Genomic DNA, 26,846 nt, shown 5'->3' on the forward strand with positions numbered 1-26,846 from the left:
CACTGGAGGCCTCTGCAATTTGCTGTAGCACTTGTTCCTCAAGGGAACTGATTCTGAACTAAACTTGAAAAAATTAATCATAAAAATATCACCATAAAACAAGATAAGACACACAAATCCCTCTTCAAGAAAATAAATAAAACATCAGGTTTTATAGCTCTCCTCTAATTAACACAGCAACCATTCCATTCTTTTCCTGGCATCTCCAAGGCAAATGATGTCAGGTGGTGACACGATGCAAAACACCCCCATGAAAAAGGAAAGCAGCTGGTGTGTTTTTGAAGAGGGACTTATTTCCTAGCATTGTACACTCTTTTGGAACTCATCTCACACCTTTTCAAAATAAATAACTTACACATGCTGACAGTATGTCACCTTCGGAGAAATTACAGTATGTATAGTATGTAAATTTTATATAGTCCCTGTGCATTTTGGTTTCTTCCTGTTTGTAGAAAGGGAAAAGATATACAAGAACATAAAAAGAAACACAGAGGATTAAGTAGCCACAGGCAGAGAAAAACTTGATCAGTAAGTGAATTGCTCATGTGACAGAGGAAGACACACACATCTGATATTTTGATAATACGGTTATGGAGGTGAGAATGAGCGACACTTCTCTTATTCCAAATCCACATCTGTGTACCTTAAGAAAATGTTATGATAAATGCCTGGATGATTATATCATCTATATTATAAGAAGGGTTAGATAATGGGATCAGAGCAACTTCTTTGGGCCTTAGAATTTGTGATACTTATTTTACATCTTAATATGATAGAGACTATCACACACTCCGAGCTAACCAGGTAATACAGGTCTTCCATTCACTTCCTGACTAAAAAGCCAAAGACATCTCCCCTAAGGCAAGTTCAACAGCCTACATTTTTTTCCTATTGAACGATATCTACAGAGGATAGCAACATAACAAGTGATCCTGTCATGGTTTAATCCCAGCCAGTAACTCAGAACCACACAGCCACTCGCTCACTCCCCCCACTTTTTTCTTCCCCTGCTCCCGGAGGGATGGGGAGGAGAATCGAAAGAATGTAACTCCCACAGGTTGAGATAGGAGCAGTCCAATAACTAAGATGTAACACAAAACCACTACTGCTGCCACCAATAATAATAATGATAACGAAAATAACAAGGGAAGTGACCATTGTCCAATGGTCACCACCCATTGACCAATATCCAGACCAACCCAAGCAGTGATCTAGCCCTTCTGGGTAACTGCCTCCAGTTTATATATTGGGCATGATGTGCTGTGGTATGGAATACTTCTTTGGCTAGTTTGGGTCAGGTGTCCTGTCTCTGCTTCCTATGGGCTTCCCCTCCTCCCTGGCAGAGCATGAGACTCACAGAGTCCTTGGTCTGAGTAAGCATTACTTAACGACAGCTAAAAACATCGGTGTTATCAGTGTTGTTCCCAGGCTGAAAGTCAAAAACACAGCACTGCACCAGCTACTAAGAAGGAGAAAAATGTCTGCTGCTGCTGAACCTAGGACAGATCCTCAATACATTTGGCCAACAGAAAAGCTTCAGTGATTATTTCTTCAGCTGGGCTTAGGCACAGATCTTATCCAAAGGATCATGATACGATTTTTTCCCTAAGTTCAAATGCATTTAGATCACAGGAATTATCCTAAACTGCTCTTGAGTTCTTTCCCAAGTCAGTCGCCAGGTTATATAGCAAATAGTCCAGTGTCCACGGTCCACACCTTCTGCTAAAATTCCTCTGAAGCTTTCAAGACCTGCTGAAGCAGGACCATATATAGACTGCAAACTCTTACGTAGCTGTACAGAGCAGTGTTAGCTACACTTGTATAGTATTCCCATACTGATAACAATATTTTGAGAAGCACTGGTGGTGACACAAATCAGATCACAGCTGAGGAGTACAGAGCATTCACCAGCACACAAGGCTGGTCAAAGTAGATTAAATTGCTGAATATAATGATCCTTTGTTTGCTTTCCCGTTTTGCCACTGCACTGGCCACCACAGGGCTATGTCAGCATGAGGACGTACTAACGTGGGGATTGAAGCCATACAGCTGAGGCACAGTGCTGCCAACATATCCAGGGGAGCCACACTGTGAGGACGGACTGAGACTAGATGGACTGGACCAGGTGTCAGGTCCTACCATACAGCCTGCAGTAGTCTGTGCAGATGAATAATAATGAGTGTGCAGAATGGCTGCTCCTTATTAACTTATGGCCTTGTTTGCTTGGGAACCATTATGAGAAGTAAGAAATTATAATTAATAGACAACAGATAATGAAGAAAGTGGTAAGGAAAAGGTAGCTGTTTTCTGGATATTACAAATCACAAAGTACAACTTGCTGTGCAAAGTACTAGCAGACAAGCAATAAGTCAATGAAAATTTCTCTGTGTCAGACCCCTTGAAGTCAGTGATGATTATGGAAAATTTCTGCCTTTATAAAAGAAATCCAAAAAGAAAAGGTAACAATGCCTGAAAGCACAGCTGAAGCAGGGGGATGAGTGCAGCTGTACCGGGGAATTCTTTCAGATGTCCAACAGGCAAAACAGACCACCACCACACCACTTCCATGCTGAGCACAATCCATCCCAAAAACACATAGCAGAAACTGCTGATTCCATATGGATTTTTGCAGACCAGAAATTTGCAACAGTGTCACAAATTGTACACAACAAATAGTCAATGAATTGAGGCACTGATAACAACAAAGAACAAAGAAAAAATAACCTACAGTGCAAATAATTGATGGTTCATGACTGAATCCAATCCAAAATGTAATAAATTAAGGTCTTTGCAGTGACAGGAAAGTCCATTTATACTATTACAAAGGCAAACACAGGGAATTTAATTTCATCCATTTACCATCATAGAGTACGATAGTATAGTATCTTGGCAAATGTTTAATTTAGAAGACAGTGCTTCAGTGTTTGTTATGACTTGTTTTACAGATTAAAGAAACAGAGCTTAAAATGGAACTTGATACAGGATCTGTGTTTTCTTCTGATTGATTGTATCAAAATTGTTGTAGTCTGCATTAAAGGGTGATTTTACAGGAAAAACAACGGCAGCAGCAAAGAGCAAGTCACATTAGCATTCTGACTTTGATGGACTATTTAAGGAGCATATGTTCCTGATTTCCAAGATGCTTGTTTTAAATGACCTGAACTATTCTATGTGAATTCAGCTAAATGGCACAGATGGTAGAAGGGTGAATACTTCTTTTTTTTTTTTTTTCCAAAGAAAGCAAATTGTAAGTGACACTAGAACTTAATTCAGATCCAAAGAGTTCTAGTTTTCTTAAAGATACAACATCATACATGTCATAACAGCTTCTTGCCATTCTGCCACTGTACAGATTACTGTCTGAACTGATGAAGAATTATCAAACCAGGTGTGTTATCATCTTAATAAAGACTAGTTTATAGCTGCAACTAGCTGCAAATTTCCCAGTGACAAAAAGAATAACTGCAAGAGCCCAGTTCTTTAAGTACTAAACAGTGAACTATGAACTAGCCTTCTCTCCCTTTCACCCTAAAAATGCAAGTGCTGAAGTCTTTTTCTTCTTCAGATCCAGAGCAGTCCTTCTTCAAGCTTTCCCTGCAATGTAAGTAATGTGTAGTCCCTTCATATATTTGTATACAAAACAAGGAGCATAGCCTATGTGCAAAAGATTGGGGTTTTTTTGTGGAATCAAGCAGGCGATTGTCTTAACAATGGTACTTTCAAGGTACATTTAATGATCTGGACATAATTACTTTGAAGACTGATCTACAAAGGGACTTCTTTCAGGTGAAACAAGCCAAATGAGAAAACAGCTCTGTTCTTCATCAAATCAACGTGAAAAAGAAAAAATGGGCTAGCTTTTGTTACAAAATGAATCGTGTATTCCATGCTAGCTGTATCTTTTAAATATGTCAAGTCTGTAAATATGCCCATAAATAGATAAACTACTTATCCCATCTGTTTTATACTATGATTGACCTTTGGTGGCAGGAAAATATTGCTAATACAGTAAAAGCAGAAAGCTTCAGCAATTTTCCAGCTCCTGTGTGATGCCTTGGAGACATTTTCCAGAGACTAAAACTTTGATAACATTTGTATGCCCATTTACCCAGAAGAAAGAGAACATGGACAGCACAAAATTGGGTGATATCCTTTTCAATACTTTATAGTTGCTTTTTTCTGTTGCAGGTGATGATCTACAGAAACTTACGCACAATTTTTTCTCACCATTTTCTTGATGTTAATCAGAGCAAAAAGTAATGAGAAAATGTGAAGACCTGAAACCAACTTAATTACAAAAAAAAGGAAAGAATAGTGTAGAAAATAGTATGAAATTACTTTTTTCCCTCTCGTATTGCTTTAAAACTGGAGTGTCATTGACCTTTTCAATTTAATTTCTTTAGCTCTTTTTTTTTTTTTTTGTAATATAAGAATAATTCTGGAACTTCCAAGCAAGGCTACTTTGACAACTGCACCAGAGACGTAGAGACGTAGAGACACAGAGACTGAAAGGAAGAAGTCAGCTCACTACACATTTACACCCAAGGACTGTAATTTAACAAATGACAACCTCAGTGAGATTCCAACAGCATCAGAAAACTGTAACATCATTGCAAATGCAACAAAGAACATCCTGGCATAAAACAGTAACTGAAGAGATCATTAGTTTTTCAGAAGGTTGATAGAAAAGCCAATGAAATAATTTGGGCAGAATGAGACACACCAAAATAGCCTTATTGATGCATGTCTGGGTGCCAATACTGTCATTTAAGGTATACCTAATTTTTATTTAAGGTATACCTAACTTTCAACATTCTGAATCTGATCAATATGCTCTCCTTTCTGCAAAAGAGATTAAACCCCAGTGATATATGACTACTTTTTATCCATGTTCAATATAATCACTGATCTACCATTTTCAATCAGCATTTCCAAGGACAAGATAGAACTCCCTTTTTAATCTTTCATCAGACTTAGAAAGGCCAAAGAGGACACTCAATAAATACTTGTCAATACAGTGGAGGCTGAGCTAGAGTTACCTTTAATTTCCCACTGGGAGAACTGATTATCCATGCCTTGTACTAGAATAACAGCGCAAAGACTGTAAGCTCTCCAAATGTTTGCATATAAATAAGCAATGCAGACTGTATGCAGATGTCTTCAGAGCAGCAGGAGGTGGGCCTGACTGCAAAAACCCATGGTTAAAATCCTTCCTGGAATGAGTGATGGATTCTGTGGACCTGGCAACTCTTACTTGTAATGAACAAAATGTTCTGATCTCCAGCCTTATTTTGATCTCATGGATTTGCCACCATATGAGAACTGAATAAAACCATCTAGATTTCAAAGACGTCTTTGTATTAATGCAAGAGCACTACACACCAACTGACTGCTTGCTGCATGTACTTGTGCTTCTCCTCATTATTCATCACAGCAGTTTCTAAGGTTCTTCACTCAATGCAAATCTAACACATTTGTGAACTCCTCAGGCTATTCCTGCACACATAACCAAATAAAACCCTGCTGCTATCACACAGAACAGCAAGCATTCCTGTAAATTTCTCATCCCTGGAAATATCTGATGGAACAAGCATGCCTTATATAAAATCAGAGCAGAACTACTACTTGTGTTATTATTTAAATAATATCAAGAACTGTGTGTGCATCTGGTGTGGTACAAAAAATTAAAGGTACACGAGGTCCTTGCCAGAAGGAATGTACACTGTCAGTACATGTGACGATCTGTGACTGTGGATAGTAATTGTTTTGCTCAATATTTCTTTCATGCTTATATGGCACTCAGATGCTTAATGCATTGGGCCTTCCAGTGCTCAAGAAGTTTAGAAAAATTCATAGAGAACTCTTCTTCTTACATTATCATTTTAGTTGCTGAATGCTTTATGTTATCAAAATCCCATGCTGGTATGAGCTAGTAAATGAGTAAGTAAATAAGTAATTCTAGCAGCTAGAATATACTGGAGTAACAGTGCTAGCATTTCAAAGTGCTCACATGTACTCTAGAAAGCACAGGGTTCTAGTTCAGGGGCACCATGTGTGCCTAAACAGTTTCCCCTTTGGCCAAAGCCAGGTCGCCTCTGAGAAAGCCCCACTTGTGAAGTTGGTGCACCATCCCCTGCTGTGCAGAGACGTGGGGTGCGCAGCTGAGATCAGCAACTTCCATGAGCCTTTTTGCTGGCACACACGCAGTGCAGACATGTAAATCAAACCCCGAATCTTTCTTTCTGCACTGCACTAGTTGGTAATTTGGACAAAACTGGGAATCCTACCTTTTATATACTACTGATTCATGCAGTAATCACAGGAAGGTCTTATGCCCAAATGTCAGTGGTAATACACCATCAAGTGACCCTTAAATAAGCAGTCTGAGTTTAACTGATGCTTATCTCTGAGATTTCCCAGTGGCATCTTTATACTGTAAGCAAGGTGTTATCAGCACTTGCTAGAGACCATACCAATGTGTCGCAACTTTGCAAGCATCGCAGGAGCCTGGAAAGAATGTGAAGGAAAGATAATAGTGCCATCATTTCTATTTTATCTAGAAACCATTGTGATTTTGAGTTCCCTTTCCCTTAGGATGCTGCACGCAATTGATTGTGGGATATTTTTGCAGGTGATTTAATAGAAGGATAACTGAAGGAGGCTTCTGAGAAGGACTACTCTACAAAGCAGTGCTTTTTGTGTTGTAGCTGGTGGTAGTTACTGATACTGGTAGGTATAATTACACAATAAGTTCCCTATGCAGAACAAATAATTATGCTGAAAAATAGCAATAATACAAGTCAAGGAAGAGGGTCAGGAGACCTGCGTGGCTAAATAGGGAATTGCTCGGTATGCTCAAGTGGAAGAGGAGAGTTTACAGGTCATGGAAGGAAGGGCTGGCCACTTGGGAAGAATATAAGGCTGCTGCTAGAGGATGTAGGAAAGCTGCTAGGATGACTAAGGCCTCCTTGGAATTAAATCTGGCGAGAGGGGTCAAGGACAGCAGAAAGAGCTTTTTCAAATACATGGCAGGTAAAACTAACACCAGAGGCAATGTAGGCCCGCTGATGAATGGGACGGGTGCCCTGGTGACAGAAGATACAGAGATGGCAGAGTTACTGAATGACTTCTTTGTCTCTGTCTACTCTGCCGGAGGCAGTCCTGAAGAGCCCTGTACCGCTGAGACCTCAGATGAAGATAGGTCAATGGACTGGTCTGCCTTAGTCGATGAGGAATGGGTTAAAGACCAGTTGAGCAATCTGGACATCCATAAATCCATGGGTCCAGATGGGATGCACCCGCGGGTGCTAGGGAACTGGCTGAGGTCATTGCTAGACCGCTCTCCATCATCTTTACCAAGTCTTGGGAAACAGGAGAGGTGCCTGAGGACTGGAGGAAAGCAAATGTCACTCCTGTCTTCAAAAAGGGCAAGAAGGAGGACCCGGGTAACTATAGACCGGTTAGCCTCACCTCCATTCCTGGGAAAGTGATGGAACACCTTATCCTTGGTGCCATCTTAAGGCATATCAAGGATAAGAGGGTTATGAGGGGCAGTCAACATGGCTTCACCAAGGGGAAGTCGTGCTTGACCAATCTCGTAGCCTTTTATGAGGAAATAACATGGTGGATGGATGATGGTAGAGCGGTGGATGTGGTCTACCTCGACTTCAGCACAGCGTTTGACACGGTCTCCCACAGCATCCTTGCGGCTAAATTGAGGAAGTGTGGTCTGGATGATCGGGTAGTGAGGTGGACTGTGAACTGGCTGAAGGAGAGAAGCCAGAGAGTTGTAGTCTATGGGGCGGAGTCTAGTTGGAGGCCTGTATCTAGTGGAGTGCCTCAAGGGTCGGTACTGGGACCAGTATTATTTAATATATTCATCAACGATTTAGATGAGGGAATTGAGTGTACTATCAGCAAGTTTGCTGATGACACTAAGCTGGGAGGGGTGGCCGACATGCCAGAAGGCTGTGCTGCCATCCAGAGGGACCTGTACAGGCTGGAGAGCTGGGCGGGGAATAACTTGATGAAATATAACAAGGGAAAGTGTAGAGTCCTGCATCTGGGCAGGAACACCCCCAGGTTCCAGTATAGGCTGGGGAACGACCTGTTAAGAGAGCAGTGTAGGGGAGAGGGACCTGGGTGTCCTGGTGGACGACAGGGTGACCATGAGCCGACACTGTGCCCTTGTGGCCAAGAAGGCCAATGGCATCCTGGGGTGTATTAGAAGGGGGGTGGTTAGTAGGTCGAGAGAGGTCCTCCTTCCCCTCTACTCTGCCCTGGTGAGACCTCATCTGGAATATTGTGTCCAGTTCTGGGCCCCTCAGTTTAAAAAGGACAGGGACCTGCTGGAGAGAGTCCAGCGCAGGGCAACTAAGATGATTAAGGGAGTGGAGCATCTCCCTTATGAGGAGAGGCTGAGGGAGCTGGGTCTCTATAGTTTGGAGAAGAGGAGATTGAGGGGTGACCTTATTAGTGTATATAAATATATAAAGGGGGAGTGTCACGAGGATGGAGCCAGGCTCTTCTCAGTGGCAAACAATGATAGGACAAGGGGAAATGGGTACAAATTGGAGCACAAGAGGTTCCACTTAAACCTGAGAAGAAACTTCTTCTCAGTGAGGGTGATGGAACACTGGAACAGGCTGCCCAGGGAGGTTGTGGAATCTCCTTCTTTGGAGACATTCAAAACCCGCCTGGACACGTTCCTGTGTAACCTTATCTAGGTGTTCCTGCTCCGGCAGGGGGATTGGACTAGATGATCTTTTGAGGTCCCTTCCAATCTCTAACATACTGTGATACTGTGATACATCTCAAATCCAGGGACTGGGGGAAAAAAAAAAAAGAAAGAAAAAAAAGTGGCAGGGTATTTCAGAGTAGCTTTATAGAGAGGCAAATATCTCAAGGTCAGTCACAGAAGTGTTGCTCCTAAGAAAATGGATTTTAAAAATGAATTCTAAAATTAGGATATATTTTTAAATTGAAATCTGGATTCCAGTAGAGTTGGAAGGATAATCCTGCAGGGTCAGTATATCTGTTTCCTGTGCCTGGAGTCAATAAAGGAGACAACTATGGTATTTTGAAATCCACTTGTTATTACTTTGCTTAAGTCACACATTTTATTTTCATTTGGCTGCTTGGTCTGTGATAGATCCCAACTTCTCTCACGTACAAAATGCGCTCCTAAGGATATTTTTTTTTTTTTTTGGTGGCTTAGTGGCAGGTGCCGGAGCACTATCAGTTGAATAGAATTTATTTTACTTAGCACAAACAGCAATTTTGGAAGTATCTAATTTTGGCAGCATATGTCAAAAAAGTAAAAGTGGTATCTTATTATGAAAAAAAACATGTAGAGTGAAAGAACAATAAAGTTTCAGCACACTGCTTCTCAAGGGAAATGACCTGCCTGACCATATTTTGGCTCATTTGTCAATGGTGGTTCTCAGCTGTAGAGTTGCCAGGTTTAGGTAATCCGATGTGAGAGCATGTCACTAGTGGGCTGGATTCCTAGTAGGTGTAACTCAGATTTCAGCCTCTGGAATGTTGTATCAGGAACCAGAATATTCTATTTTAGAGACCTAACTCCCATAAACTGTGAGGAGATGCCTCTACTTAAATAAACCAAATTAATTAAAAATATATTTCTTATTTCTTTATGATTACAAAGCAGAAATGAACATGACCAGAACATGATGTTATGAGAAAAAAACAAAAGAGTAGATGTACCATAAAAAAAAAAAAAAAGCTAACATAAAAGAATTCTAGATGGTAGTCTGACAGTTATATGTTAATAAAGCCAAACCATGACGTAAAACAGCAATTCAGATTAACCATTTTTAAAGACTGAAGTGTCAGCTGATCATTTCCTCCAGCACCCTCCATAGCACAGTTTACAAACTATTGCTTTTGTGCTTTGTAATATCTGAGACAATTATCTGCATTCCTGCATCAAGGCTATGATTCTGACTTGACCCATTTTTTTTAAAGTTTCCAGTCTTTGATTTCCTGGGATGCAGTATTCAACATATCTCATAGATTAATTACCCCAACAAGTAAACTGCCCTTTGTCTGAAATGGGCATCCTGTCCTTGGTATGAAACAGCCTTCAACTTCCTTCCACCAAAGACTGTTTTGTATTAGAAAACAGCAGTCAACTTTCAGAAATTGTTTCACTCTCAGTATTTGTTTCCCTTATCTAAATCATACCATAATCCCTCAGAAGTTTAACAAATATCCTGAAACTGTCAGGAAGCTGCACTGTCCTGATTGTCCTGCTCATTCAGGTCTGCTGCATAAAGAAACATTTTTGTAGGTTGTTTTTTGAACTTTTCCAGTATTACTGAAACTCCCCTCCCCCAAAAAAGTGCCATCCCTCCTCAACAAAAATGAAGTATGCACTAAAACATTCTCAGTCAGGTAGACCCTGTCAAACTTTGAAAATACAAATCAGATCACACCCATATGGAGAGTTTGTTTCCTAGCAGTCAGTATTACATTTGTGAACCAGTGCTTGGTGATATGTATACAGCCCTCTGAAGAGCTGTAACATCAATAAATTGAAATGGAAAAAATGGCTGCTTCTTCATCTTTGTCCCTTCGGTATTCCTTTTCCTTTCTTTCTTTTGTTTTTTTATTTTTTTTTTTTAATGCAGGAAGAAAAAAATATCACCCACTCCCCCCAAAAACAGAGTAGGCTGTACCATAAAAAAAACTAACATAAAAGAATTCTAGATGGTAGTATGACAGTTTATATGTTAATAAAGCCAAACCATGATGTAAAATATCAATTTTTTTTTTTTTTTTCTCATTCACATCATGTTTAGTAAATTCTGTAACCCCGGTACTGATTTAAGAGCGCTAGTAGCAGATTCGTAAATATAATCCTATTTCCAACCACCGTTTCTGAGACTTCACTCGGCAGTGAGCCAGCGCTGGGGACTCTACCCTGACACCAGAGCTCTCATTTTCAAGGTGGCAAGGCACAGTGATCTCAGCTAGGAGCCTATTGAATCCTCTAGTAATTACCTGCTATGAGGAAAAAAAAAAAAAAAAAGCCCAACCAAAAGTGTAAGATGTGAATTTCTCTCCATCCCTAGCTTTTAATACTGTTGGCATATGACATGCAAAAAGAAACAAAAAGAAAAAAATAAATGTCCAAACCATAAGAATGAATGACTCAAAATTCAGTATTTACTTTCAGGATGGTCTTGTTAATTACCAGAGATTAATTGACCTACTTACAGAACCACTAAATAATATTCTTGAAGATTTATTACCTACATTTATGCTTAACTTTGATCTTTTGCCAAAAGTTAAGATGAATTATTTGCTGAAAAATGATGGATTTAAACACATACTTAACTAACTTGTTAACTGGGGTATAATTTCAGGTCAATAAAGATCCTAACTTTATCTAACTTACTGTTGGTTTTGAATTTCTTCTTTGGATGATCTGAGACAACTATTGTCTGAATAGAGCGTTAAAGACATGAATTCAGAATAAATCATATGCATGCTAGATTTAAAGTGAGTAGCAAAATGCAAGATATTGAAGAAAAAAACATTTTTCTACCTTTTAACTGTAATAATTTAATATATTAAACACAGCCCACTCTTTTAAAAAAACATTAGAAACTATAATATTTTTTGAGCTTGTATAAATCAAGAGTTTAGGAAAAATATGCATGTTGACTGATATCAGCTTCAAAAGCACATTCCCTCCCTCTCCCCCCCCCCCGCCTTTTTTTTCTCTTTAAAGAGGATTAATCTTACTTTGTGTGGTGCTTAGTAGGCAAAGACAATAATGTATATGAAATTAAAGGGGAATTACTTTAGAATTACTTCAGAAAAATTGTTTTGGGAATAAAGTCATAAACAAAAGGTCAGCTGCCTGCACTGAATAGCAATATAACCAAATCCAAAACTGACAAGCTAGTAAGCTCAGCAAGACAAGATCGTAAAATTGTGTGGTTTTTTTTCTTATAAAATTACTGCTCTGAATTTGCAAGTGAACACTAAGAAAAAAAAAAAAAAGGAAAAGGAAAAAAGGCAAAGATTACTTTTAGTTAATGAAGATTCAGACCACAAAACCCAGCCAGTCATGTGACTGAGTATAGGAGATGAACATAAGAATAATAAATGAAAGTTGTTTACAATTCAGGGGTCTGGTTAGGTGCTAGGTAATCAGTGCTCTAAAGAACACCATGTTGCAAGTCAACAGATACAACTAGTTTAATTTTGAGGATAAGAGATGTAACATAGGAAAAAGACCGGCTCTAACCAACTCTCCCCTGACAGGCACTTGTCTGACTATTTTTGGATGTGATCCTTGGCAATCCCTCGTGGCTTCCTGATTCCCACTACTCGAAAGCTTTTATGAGTGTCTACCCTTCATATACCTTGATTCAATACAAGCCTGTGGCTTTCTTTCTATCCTCAGGACTCAAGTTTATTGGTTTTGCTTTTCAGTGACCTTTTTCGCTTCTTAGGAACATCACAGCAACTTCCTGTACATTTTCTTTCTCAGAACTCTTTTTTTTTTTTTTTTTTTTTTTTTTATAAATCTTCCTTCATTTTATGTATTTGGTCATTCTTGTCCTCCTGGACTCTCCTCACTGTGCACCTACCTATATAGGTGCACCTACCTATATAGGTGGATGGCTTGGGTAAGAAGAAAAGTGCTATCCCTATTACTGTTGTACTGAGTATTAGATGCTTTGCTTCTAAGAGCTTCAAGCTGGGAACAAGGCAAATCTGAATATGAAAGAGATGTTAGCACTTCTGGCGAAAAGTGCTTGTTTTAGAACTTTCCTAAGCAAGTGTAAGTTCTGCAGGGAATTTGCCATTCCCCCTTCAGTGCTCACTCCAGATGATTCAACATCCACTGAATTTATTCAAATGTTTTAATTGATTTTGAGGGGCTTTCATAATACTTCCTCCACCCACTCACCCAGTAGGCAACTGATCGTTGTTGTGAGTGATTAGGGAAGAAGTACTAATGAAACTTTTCTATTTCTAGAGTTATTTCATTCTAAGTGAAGGCATTAGTCATCTTTGTGCTTTCAAAAGATGACTTTTTGGAATATACTTGCCATTTATACAAACCCCTCTTCCTATTGTAATCACCTCAAACTGCGCTATTTTTCACATCTATATTATCCTTTTATGTATTACATTCACTGCAAAACTGTAGGAAAACTATTTGACCTAAATGTAAGTACAGATTAATATACCTTTCTAGATTAACACAATCATATGGAGTACCTATATTCAAAACTGGCTCATATCTAGCTGTGCATAACTGGATCAGATACAGGCTGTGAAAAAAAACCATGAAAAAACAAAAGCTCCAAATGTTTCATCACCATTTTTCAGGGAGAAAAATTCCATAGGCATTTTTCCTTGTAGGCATATCAAATGTCCTGGTTTTACTAAGGAAATATTCTAACAGTTCAACTCCACTTCTAATGACATTAGTGGAGGTTTTTCTACTTGCTTCTGTGGGACCTGGATTTTTGCTTCACTGTTAATCCCTATGAGCACATCAAGCATATGTCCCACATTTCAAGTAAACCCTTTAGCTCTTATAAATGAGATGCTAATCCAAATTTTGGGTCTGACAAGTGGCTCATAAAAGTCACAGTAAAAGTAATTACTGGGAGATCCAATTCTTTGTTAGTGAAGGAAGCGTCAAACAGCTGGTAATCTGTATTTGACTTTTCTTGATTCAAGAAAATGCAGCCTCAAATGGCAGCTGGAATGAGCATACTGTTGCTCATGTATTCTGCCATTAGACACACAGGCGTCAAGCCACAGACAATCATGACAGGCTAAAAGCAAATCTTTGCAAATCTTTCTTATCTCACCTCAAACATGATTTGAGGGTTATTTTTGGTTGGGTGGGTTGTTTGGCTTTTTGTGTTTTTTTGCTGTTGTTTTGTTTTGTTTTGTTTTGTTTGTTTGTTCAGTTGTTTTTATTAAGGCCATGACACTCTGTAAAAGGAATAATTGATTCTGGTAATCTTTAAAAACCTTTTGTACTTTTGTAAACCATGCCAATATAATAACCAACAGACCAGCAAAAGTTCAATCTGCTGCACAGGAAAGCTTCTCACCTCTCTGCTACCCATTGTGGTATCAGCTGCACAGTGATCAAAGATGCACATGTACACTAGGTATTGCAATTACCACAGGAACAAAAAGAAAAATCTGCAGGTGAAGGGCAGATATAATGGTCAAGTGTGAACAGGAAAGATGTTTTCTGAGCTGAAATAGAAGATTTTAAAATAAGAGAAGTAGCATTCTTTTTATTTCTGCAATTTGTAACTAAGAAGGACGAATTATTCAGCTTCTGAAAGGTTCAAGTTCAAGAAAACATACTCTTCTGTCACAGTGCTTTCCAAGCCATGGATTTATGAGGTTTTAAGCCTTGATATTAGCAGTATTTGCAAAGGAAAAACCACATTACATTTAGGTAGTTAAGGAAACTGAGGTACGCAGTAAGACAGTGTTTGGCACGAAGTCATTGGGATGTTCGTCCACTTTTTTCTTTTACCTCCCAGTTTGCTTGTTGTCTCGGCTTCAGCTGGGATAGAGGTAATTTTCTTCCTAGCAGCTGGTACAGTGTCTGTTTTGGCTTAGTTACTAGCTGGGATTAAAACAAGACATATGTACTTTGTTTTTACTACATAGGAATATTCTTTCAGCTGAGTTATAGCAGTGTGTAAAATTATCACCCTTGCTCACAAACAAGGAAACTTAAATCTACAATCTTTTTATTGGAAAGCTAGTGAGATGTTAAATAAATAAATAATAATATCAAAAACTAAACACTAAAAACAAAACAAACCACAAAATAATAACTAAAAAAAAAAACAAAAAAACCCACAAAAAAACAGCAACAAACACCTTTTTGTTCAACTTTTCCTCTGCTTAAATGCTAGTTTTGCAGATGGATGCTTACCTAGATATACAAAAAGAAATAATTTCTCCAAAATATAATGAAGTCAGACATAAAAATGGAACAAAAGCCAGAATAATAGTCACAAAGAAACATAGTTCTCTTATAACATTTTTCCTCTCTAAAGCAAAAACAAGTTGACAAACAAAACATCATTATTTTTCAATCTGCAGAGTCACAAATCAGCTGAATGAAAAAGAATTATAAAACAACTGCATACCTAGAAACATATACATACCTCCCAACTATACTTGCTTGGAAACTATGGGAAACTGTGAAGCTGTTGTCACAACAAAGAGGAAAAACATGAGTCTCTTGTCACACCAAAGAAAAAGAATCAAGATGGGGTAAGTCCAACACTTAGTAGCTGAGAGGTGGGAATGGATAAATGACATCTTTAAATAAAAGACAATATAGGGATAGATTTGCAGCAGCAAGTGTGTACCTGATTCCTTTGTTAAGTGCTGACTGCAATCAAATGTAAGAACAGACTCAGGATAAGAGGGCATGTAGACAGTCATAGAGATCTGACTGGATAAATATTTGAAGGCTGTGAGATAGTTTTGAAAGGGGCACAAAATACTGGACAACTCATAGGAAGAGGCAGGCCTGATAAAACACACTGATGACTTGCTTAGTGAGTTTACAGTTTGCATGGGTTGGCATATTACTATTTTAATGTAATCTCTTTCAAGTAGAAAAATGCTTAGTATATATACTTATACATACTCATACCACACTAATTCAAATTGCTCCACAGCATCACCACATTTGTTATTATGTTAGTGTGGCAGAGATGGTGTTGTAGAATAACAGCAGAATTTGTTTATATCATTGCAGTGATTATGCTGATATCCCACAAATCTGAAGTCCAAGATCATCAAATTACCCAGCTCTGTTTTCTTTAATGCAGATATGGACAAGAATTACTCAGCTTAAAGGGTATCACAGACTTGAGAGCTCAGGTTCTTCTGAGCTTTCTTGAAATTTACTCTAAATGTCAGATTTAAATCTGTCATACAATAATGCCTTAAAGGCAGAAAGTTTAAAAAGTAAAAGGTGAAACTGTAAGGGCTTTTTTTTTTTTTTTTTTTTTTTTAAAAAGGTCTATCAGTATTCCAAATTCAACCACTTTCCAAGAGATATGAATGCCATGGGTTAGCTAAAGTTGGTTCTTCTTGACAGCTCTTCAGTTTAAGAAGTCATAAGGTTGAAAACAGTTTTATTAATGGAATACAAAATTTTGTTTTAAAATCCCCAATTTATATATATATGCTGATTTTTTTTCTACACTTAAGACTGAAATCTCTGCACTCAGATCTCTATGATGCTGTTTGATTACCAATAACTTTTTTCTGTTGAGTGAAAATATTATTTAACCAGTTGTGTCAGTACTTCAAAATGCTTTTAATTAGAAATAGAGATCTGAAAACACTGAAATCTAAATGTGTTGTACAATCATGTTCTGCAAAAAAGCTACTGTTCACAGAGACATTCTGTCAGAAAAAAAAAGTTTAATCATAGGGTTTTGATCAGTATTTTTATTCTTTAGTATTTCACTCCTTTGTTTCTTTGTTATTTCTAACATTTTTTGCTTCTCGTATGATTAAAAGACTTTTAATGGAAGCAACTCTGCTCATTTGCTATTTGGACACCCAGAAGAAAGCAGAATTCAACCAACAAGATCACTTTTCTATGGTTTATGAAGAGCTGTATTTCCCACCCCATGGACAGTCTCTGAGCACTTGGGGATGAGTAATTTTACAGCAACAAGTATCAGTATGTTGGGAGGCAAATGGCATAGAAAATGCAGCTATGGCAGGAATATAGCCTCCTCCTCTTTGTTTTTTCCCTTCCAACACTCTCCTCCCTTAAGATTCCTACTGTAACATGAATCATCTAGAAGTCTTTGCAAGGAATTGAAAATGTTCACGAACATGGATTAGTTTCCACTGACTGGGAAGCCAATATCTGTCAGCTTTTTCAGAAGTTTAGATGAGAATTACAAAAAGCTGACTGACTGGTTCATTAGTTTCCTGTTAGTCGTTCAGCTTCCTTCCTGTGCTAACTTTCTTCCTGGTGTATAAGCTCCATTGACTCCCCAGTAAGATGTTTGCAGGTCCCAGCCAAGGGAAGGGAGGTCTGCAGCTGAAGAGGTCAAAAGATATACTGGCATGAAGGAAGTGGGAAACAAATCTCAAATTTGTTTTAGCATCTCCCGAGGTGAGCAGCTCCATAGAGGATCCTTCAACGCCAGACCGAGGGGAAACCCCGCACCCAAGAGCCTCCATTCTGAAAGCCACCCAGGAAGCCCTGAGCCCCCGCCAGGGATTGCCCAGGAGCCGGCAGCTGCGCTGAGGGCGGGACGGCCCCGCTTTGAGCTGGGAAAACCCAACCCACGCAGCGAGCTCTCGCCTCAGGGCCAGGCCCGGTTCTGGAAGCCCTGCTCTGACTGCGCCGGGGGTGGCAGCGTCGGCACCAGACAGAACCGATGAGAGGGGGAGGCTGCAGCGCAGAGCTCGGGGAGCGGAAAGTGCCTGCACTGGTCTGCTGAGAAGACGGTGAAGTATGCGTTTCCCCGTCAGCCTCCTGCAGAGCGGGTCTGGGTGGAAATTTTGGAGGAACCCCTTGCTCTTAATTGTCCTCTTCCTCCTTTTTTTTTTTTTTTTTTTTTTCCTTTTATATTACTAGGTTCCAGCTCCCTGGATTATTGCCCTCCTGTGTGCGCTATGGTGGACGCTCGTGGCCCCTGCACGGTTTTGTCCTGGCGCAAGCAGTCCAGCTCCCTGTCGGCTCCCTGACGTATTTTCAGCTACTGACCGCGTCCCGCAGCTCAGCCCCTGCTGCAGCAGGACCTCACCAGGGAGCACCGAGCGCAGCCCTGCCCATTGCGCACCCTCGCTCACCAGACCAGTGCGGGCCCTTTCTGCACCCCGAGCTCTGCACTGCAGCCTCCCCTCTCATCAGCTCTGCCCATTGTGCACCCTAACCCCAACCCTAACTATGGTATAGTCTTAAGTCTCAGAGTATTGATAAATAAAGTTTCTAGATTAGAGCTGAAATTTCCATACATATCAAATACAAAATCTGAAAGTTGGGAAACTTTTAGTAAGTAAATACAGAAGATATGTAATTTTATTATCGTATTCAGCCTAAATTTTCTGTTTTTATATATCATGTAGTCCTAGAGAAGACAGATAGAACAACCTGAACCTCACAAGCTTTTAAATCCAGTTGTATGAGCAATAAATTATAAAGCTTGTATTGAAGACCACTTGTCCAGGGCAAGTGACTTAGTAACAAAGACAGATGCAAACCAAACCAAAGCTAAATGTAAAGAGAGAGTTTTGAAGTCTAAACTTACGTGCTTTTTTGTTATACTGTTAAAGATAGAGATGGGTTAATAAAAAAAAAATTATGAAGACTGGAACAAGGATTTCTAGTAACTGAAGTCATAGTACAACAAAATCATGTATTTTTTTGCCACAGACTATTTTTTTCGCCTGGTATTTAGTTCAGTTTCTTTCAGATTAGACACAATTATTTAGTAAAAACAGTACATACAAAACCCCTAAATTTCTGCAACAAAACCAAAGAAATAATGACATGGAGTTGGAATAATAATGGTTAATTGACATTCATTATTTCGTTCTTGAATTAGTGCCTTTTTTTTTTATGTCAGAGATCCATCATTCAATGGGATTTATTTTTTTTCTGTCAAAAAAGACATTTCTGGCTTTCATAAATCATACTTTGAAATATTTAATCTTTTAAGCTCAACAACATTGAAATAGTTGAGACTTGCACCTTTATTTTGCTTTTCTCGCTTTTTCACTGCTTTAAAGTAGATTTTATTCCTTTTGATTTTGGAGAAAAGATAGAAAATCTGACTTAAGCTAAAATTGAATACTTTGAAATGATAAAAAAATCCATAAAAATCAAACTAGGCACTTATTGCCATTAAGAGAACTCTCTGGTTTCTCATAATCTCTTGGGATCTGAAACGTTTTACATTTTGGGGTAGACACTACAGCTGCTTCTTAATACATTTTTTTTTAAGAAGCCTTTAAATATGTAGTAGCACACAGCTGAAACCTAGTATAACAGAATATAAATATCTTGAATAATATTTAGCTTAGCTGAGTTTTTAGTCAGTAGAATAGCTGCAGTACCACAGGAATGGGAAAGACCTGTCATTTCCATGTGACTGCACTAAATAAAGCTCCCTGTTCACATAGTAGGCAGTCTGCGAGATTTCTACCAGTGGTAGGAGGGTAAGCAAGTTGACAGTATAAAATAACATGCTTGAATTGCCCACCAAGCCCACCCTGGAGGGGCAGGGAAAGCTACCAATTTACCACCAACACACACTGTGCTCAGGCAGTCTTCCTACCTGGGAAGCACCCAGCACAAACTGTACATCAAGCATTGGCTTCAACTTTTTGTCACAAGTGGTTTTGCAGGCATCATGCTCACAGTGTTCATGGTAAGAAGCTCCAGGGCTGGCCTTCCTCCAAGGATTTTGCCCATGGTGAGAAGAATGTCCACTGAAGAATGAACCAGTGTCCACTGCCAAGAGCAGGGCAAAAAGTCCCCTCTCTGACCTCAGGGCAAGGATTAGTACTGGCTCAGGCAGAAGCCACTTGAGGGTCATAAGCAACACCCAAACCAGAGGTGGTGGCCTTCTCTTGTGTGTCTTTGTGCCCTGCCTGGTGAGAAATGGAGACACAGTGATGTCTTACTCTCTTCACTCTTAAGTATTTTCAGTTGGAAACTTTATCTCAACCAATTGCTTTACCTTTTTTAATGTTTACTTCTTAAACTGTTGATTTTTTATGCTTTTTAAACATTATTTACTATCATGAAGATGAAATAACTTAATGCATAAACCCCTACAGATTATTAAGACTTCAAAGCAGGATTAAAGTGCACTTGAGTGATACACTGATACACATTACTCTGATATCTGTCAGATATATAGATTACTAAGGATCTTCCCACCCTTTAACAGGTCCTTAAGAACCTGAATTTATTGTGACATGCTTCTATCATCTTTTCTTCTTAATACTCTTAAGATTCAAGTCTTCTAGCACTTCTTTACAAAACCTTAATGGTGTAGCCCTTAAGGATTCCGGACTCGCCAAAGAAAGGTAAGATGAGAAGGAGTTCAGCCTCGTTACTGTGTGAAATACTGAATAGCAAAATACTCTTTTAAGACCCATGCTTAATATAATCACAAATTTACTCAGAATCACTTGAAACTAATTTAAGTGAGAGATGTCACAAGCTGAAATGTCATTTGTCACAAGTTAATGCCATGCTATTTCTGGGGAAAATAAATTTAGTAAATAGCCTGATTAGAAATTATTTGTCAGAATGTAAATAAATGAAGTCAAAGAAATCAATTATGTGTTTTATATACGGGCAGTGAGATTTCTCTAGGGCACAAATGAAAAGTATCAGCCACGCGGAGAGCATAAATAGGACAGAGATATTCTGTGATTTCCAGCCCTGTTTCCAAGCTGGCTCCCAGGCCAAGAGACCGCAGTGAAGCATGCTAACGTCCTCACGACGTGAATGACACTGTGTTTGGTGCCAGCGAGCACAAAACACCCACTATTTTCAGCCTTTTCAAAGAGAGCTTTCCCTGAGCAAAGAAAAAGTAAGAGGTGTACAGGAACAGCATAATTTATTCTCTAGATTTGTTTGGGGATTGGTTTTTTTGTTTTTTTTTTTTGGGGGGGGTTGTGGTTGTGAGGTTTTGGTTTGGTTTTGGTTTGGTTTTGTTTTGTTTGGGGGTTTTTGTTTGTTTGCTTGGTTAGTTTGTTTTGGGTTTTTTTCAGAAAAAATCTACACTTCAGATATCTATAGAACTGGCCAGCAAATGTCATGGGAACCATATTCCCAACATCCCAAGTGGAAGGAGCCATCAAGGGAGTTTCAGGGCTTCCGTTCCCTTGCAGCCAAATAAATTAAACTAAAATTTTTCTCAGGGGGATCTGAGGACAAATAGTCTTTTGAATATTTTTGCTTCTATACTTTTTTTTTTTAATAGAAGCCCACTTTCACTGAACGCTTGGTGTATCCTAAGCTTTCTGTAAAGAAAAAAAGATGACAAAAAAATCAGGGAAATGTCAACAAAAACAAATTCTCAAGTTTCCTCTGCTTCTCTCAGCAGAAGAAAAACTAATCATCTAGTTTTAACTTCAAGTTGGAATCCTTTTATTCCTGTTTGGAAAAAACAAAGATGCTTGTGACTGCGATAAAAATTACAATCAAAGGGACTGATAAGTTCTTGTGCTAGCAAGCAGCAAAATCTCACTGACTCCAGCTGATTCAGTGAGTCCATTTGAGTACAAAATGGCAAAATCCTAATGACAGTAATGAAATTGGCAGATATAAATTATTTCTATAAAAGTTGATGTGGATCTGCAGTGTGATAATATCTGCCTACATCACTTCCCACAGAACAGAAATCACTGAATTCCCAGTAGTGATAAATTTTACTTTTTATTCTTGCTCATCTCTGGGGAGGGTAGAATTCCTCAAACATATTCATTATTCAGAATTCTACGTTGGTTTCGTTGTTTCAGACATTAAACCTATCGATTATTATGAGCTATTTGAGTTACCAGTTTGTTCAAAGGGTCAGGGGAATCACATGGCACTGTTTCTGCAATCTCTTTGATGCAGTGCTAGCTTAAAATCCTGTTTCTCCCACTACATGCATTGCTTTGAAATTTTTTTTCTGCGATTTTTCATGCTAATGAAACTTGATTGGGGTGATGCTAATAGGAAATGAAGTTCCTGTTGACTGTAGCAGGCTACTGCATCATTTAAGACCTTACGTACTTAGGGTGCAGTTTGTCTATAGAAGAAAGAGAAGGATACATAGTCCCTTTCCTAAAAGGTTTAGAATCAAGGAATCATATTTTGTCCTATGCTCACCTTATGTCACGCAGAGCCATGTCCTAGGCATATACAATTATATATATGTGTCAATTGCCATAGAGATGACAAGATTTTGACATATATAATGAGTGTGTGTAGATTTATTTTTTTTTTTTTTCTAATAGCTTTGTTCTAGCTGTGACAGTCAGTAAGTTCCTCATTACCCAGTGGCCATAACATGACAGGTGGTGGCTCTCAGAGCACAGCAAGAGTGTTGCTTTTAATTTCTTCTGTTAAGCAGGCATGCAGCTTGATCTTTGAGCAGGAGATGCTGCAACCCTCCTTAGCCTGCCTTTGGGTTTTGTTGCTGCTTTTGTTGTGGAAAGATGAAAGACAGCCAGAGAGTGACTGGGAGGGAGCTGATGGCCAACTTTGTCCATTGAGACGTACCAACGGCTATTACGACAGGAGAGTATTAACTAGAGTCTTGATCTTCAGGGGAGGCCAAAGTTACACTGTTCTGTATAAATAATAAATAAATAAATCCTACAATATTTGCTGCCATAGGACACTGGAGGAAGAAAGCTTCAGCAGCTTCAAAACAGATAAAATAAATCGTGATCAACAGGTCCCCACAGATACCAAAAGGAATAGGCAAGGATGTGCTTTTTCACTTTCTAATCCAGTAGCTGCAAGAGTGGGGAAGCACGAGGGAACCGCCCGCCAACAGCATGCAGGCTCACACAGTCTCCATGACCCCTTCAGTGACAGTCCCAGACAGGATGGACCCGTGGTCCAACCCAGCAGGTCACTATTAAAACACCTAGGACCTTTCCCACTTCCATGGCAAAACATGTATCTTCTATTGAGAAGTTTCTTAGCCTGAAATAAGCTTGTCAGGTAGACACACTGATTGGTTTATGTATCGTGGGCTGTGAGCACTGGAGGCAAGCCTGGGCATAGATGTATAGCATATTAGCTGGCCATAAGCCCACTCTGCCTGCAGTGGGAAACAAAATGAGCTACTTTGCATTTACTGCTGGGAAAAGCGAGCACCCAGGCAGTGACCACAGGATTCTACACATCTCTAAATTCACGCTTCTGTTTACCTCAGATTAACTACTTCATGCAGCTACATCATTGGGCTGCTGCAGTGAATATGAATCAGAATCGTAGAATAGTTAAGAGTTGGAAAGGATCTGAAGATCATGTAGTTTCAACCCCCTTACCATGGGCAGGGACACCTCACACTAAACCATGGCACCCAACGCTTTGTCCAACCTGGCCTTGAACTCTGCCAGGGATGGAGGATTCACAGCTTCCTTGGGCAACCCATTCCAGTGCCTCAACACCCTGATAGTAAAGGACTTCCTCCTTATATCCAATCTAAACTTCCCCTGGTTAAGTTTTAACCCATTACCCCTTGTCCTGTCACTACAGTCCCTAATGAAGAGTCCATCCCCAGCATCCCTATAGGCCCCCTTCAGATACTGGAAGATTGCTATGAGGTCTCCACGCAGCCTTCTCTTCTTCAGGCTGAACAGCCCCAGCTTTCTCAGCCTATCTTCATATGGCTTGTTCCAACAGTTCCATGTCCTTTTTATGTTGAGGACAATACAACTGCACACAATACACCAAGTGAGGTCTCACGAGAGCAGAATAAAGGGGCAGGATCACCTCCTTCAACGTGCTGGTCACACTCCTTTTGATGCAGCCCAGGATACGGTTGGCTTTCTGGGCTGCAAGCGCACACTGCTGGCTCAAGCTCATTTTCTTATCGACCAGCACCCCCAAGTCCTTCTCCGCAGGGCTGCTCTGAATCTCTTCTCTGCCCAACCTGTAGCTGTGCCTGGGATTGCTCCGACCCAGGTGCAGGACTTTGGACTTGGCATGGTTAAACTTCATGAGGCTGGTCTCAGCCCACCTCACAAGCATGTCAAGGTCCCTCTGGATGGCATTCCTTCCCTCCAGCGTATCAACCGAACCACACAGCTTGGTGTCATAGGCAAACTTGCTGAGGGCGCACTCAATCCAACTGTCCATGTCAGCGATGAAGATGTTAAACAAGACTGGTCCCAACATGATCCCTGAGGGACACCACTTGTAACTGGTCTCCAGCCGGACATTGAGCCATTGACCACAACCCTTTGTGTGCAGCCATCCAGCCAGTTCTTTATCCACTGAGTGTTCCATTCATCAAATTGAATGAATACTAACAAAACTAATGTAATTCAAAGATTTCAAATATATATATCCTTAACATCAGATGTGACAAGATGCAGTGAGGTCCATAAATCAGTGGTCTGGTTTCCAAGGTCTCCACAGGAAAGGCCACTGGAACACAAAGGCATGCACAGCTAAAAAAAACAACCAACCAACCAACAAACAAACCGAAACCAACAAAACCAAACCAAACAAACAAAAAAAAACCCTTCCCACCCCCCAGTCTTAAACTCCTAATATATGAGTCTAAATGGCTCTACATAAATATTTGGAAAGCTGTTTTCTACCTGGTGCAGCCATGCCTTAGAGGGCAGCTGAGAAACTTGTTCCTTCCCCTCTTAATATTTACATCCATGAAAAAGATGCCTTTGCTATCTAGGAGGAGTGCTCTGCCCCAGTTCTCATGCAAGATTAGTAAGTAAACCAATTCTGTGTAATTTCTGCAGCCAGTGCTCTTTCTCTTGGGGAAGGGGTTCTGCTTGCTGTCGAGACTGCAATGAGAAAGTCTTTATCTTGAAGAGATACTTTCATTTTTTTTATTTTTTTTCTTTAAATGCCATCACACTTGCCAAAAGGCATTACTGTTGCAGCAAAACCCATCTCTAATATCTGCATCTTATTCCTAAAACAGTTTAGCTTTTTATTGCCACTGTTTATAGAAAGCCTACAGTAATATAAACGGCTTTCATAAAAGTTGCCAGGTTTTTAGCAGCATGCTGTGTCTCCACAGCAGTTACAACAATTCTGCTGCTACAAAATAGTATCCAATTGCAGTATCTACTGGCAGAAGCACAAATTGTTCTCTTAGGTTGGACATTGCTGGAATAAGATCACATTTGTGAACACCTTATTTGTTGTTGTTTTTGTTTTTTTGGCAGGATGAAATGTTTCTCTTTCTTTTGCCACATAAAAAGAAACGAACAGGGAGTTGTTTGGGTTTGTGCCCTGTTAGGAGAATGATTTTGTTCTTCTTATGATATGGGGCTTAATTATACTTCCCTGCTTGATGCTTGTATTAGAAATTTAGCTTCCCACAACCATATTTCTCCATGGAAGGCATGCAGTGTGTCTATAGAAATCTAAAGTTCTCTTGTTACGTGATGCCAAGACTTCAGAAAAAAACACTGGCTCTCAAACGCTCTAAGGGATTGCCTGTAAATCAGGATTAAGCCTGTTTTCTCTGTAAGCTAAACCATATCCAAAGCAGCTACCAGGATGCAAAAACTATGTGGCAGAAGAACACTGACAAACCCCTGTCCCAGGAACAAATATATAAACTGGAAATGAACATTAGTTTTGACCTGCTGAATACATTTTACTGTGTAATCAGACAGCCATGAAAGTGCAGCCAGACATCCAAAATTCATTAATTTCATTGGGGTCCCTCAAACATATTGGGGGAATAACATAATTGATTCTGTGACAAAAGGCAATCCCTTGCCAGTCTTCTCTGGGCCATGGCACAAAGCTTTTGAAAACTTTGTGTCACTGAGTTAGAGCTTTTGTACATTTATGACTTTTCCTTCTTTCAAGAAAAAGCAACACCTCCTAAAGGTTACTAAACCACAGCTGCGATTCCTGCAAGTAGCCAGAGATGTCACATTTGTAGTGCAGCACTGCAAGCGAATGGAGCTTTCCCTTTAGGACTGAGATTAGGGTTTGCTGGGAAGAGATCTCAGTACCTTAAAAAGAAGCATGTTTTTCTCAGGTTCACACACTGTTTATGATGGTCTGCCTGGCATCTGGCTGTGGCACAGAATTTCAAATTTGTTTTTTCTCCAGGGAGCCAGAGTACTAATCTACAATAACACAGGCTGTAGGAATCTAATCATTGTACCATGACCCCAAATGATTTTGTTATGCATTCAGCTTCTGCCCAGTCTATCTCATGGATTGACAAAAGTTTCTGCAGTCTGGAGATAAGGAATGTGGTCGCATCCATTTATTCTGACTTTACTAGCCTGGAGACAGCAATATATTGCAGTCATTCAGATGAGAGACTTGCTTATGAACATGTGGGAATAAGTGGGAACCAGTGAATTGTGTGCAAAACCACAGTGTGGTTATAGTGGAGGGTAAAACATACCTCCACAGAGACACGCTGCTGAGAGATTCAAAAAGGCAGAGAAGGTGGCAGCATTCTGCTCTAAGGACAGTTTGCACTTTAACAAAAGACAGAATCATCACTCTCAAGGACAGTTCCAATCAGATTTGGAAAAAGTCCTGAAAACAGAAGGTGATTTATCCACCATTTTCCTTCATTTATCCTATAGTAGTTGCTTTCTGTAGTCTTGGAGGAAACAAGTAAGTATGTGGGGAAAAGGGATGCTGCTAGTCCTGGCATCATTGCTTTCCCTAAAATGATGGGTCTGCATGAATAATCACATGTTTAAGACACACACTTTCACCTCACCGGTATCTCTATCCCAGGCTGAGGGAGTCACTTCTACTATAGCTTTTATGAACACAACATTAGGAGAGGCCTGCACGAGGCAAAAATACACCTTCATCTACTTGATTACCTACCACCTCTTCACAGGTTCGATTCAGGGGATAGTGCTGGTCTGCCGGGATATAACATGAACCCACTGCATAAAATTCATTGAGGAGTGACGGAACGGTCTAGAAATTAAACATTAAATACCTGAGAAATCAGTTTACCTCCCATATATTGAGAGGACTTGCCCTATTGCTCTCTGCAGCTCCAGAAGCCTAGCACGTCAACTAGCCCCCCCCCCCCCAAGTCCTCCATTTTCAGCTCATACAAATAACA

This window comes from Neopsephotus bourkii, unplaced genomic scaffold, assembly GCF_033783945.1.
Source record: "Neopsephotus bourkii isolate Nb327-2 ecotype Australia unplaced genomic scaffold, CSIRO-AGI_Nbou_v1 NB_1526, whole genome shotgun sequence".
NCBI classification, from domain to species: domain Eukaryota; kingdom Metazoa; phylum Chordata; class Aves; order Psittaciformes; family Psittacidae; genus Neopsephotus; species Neopsephotus bourkii.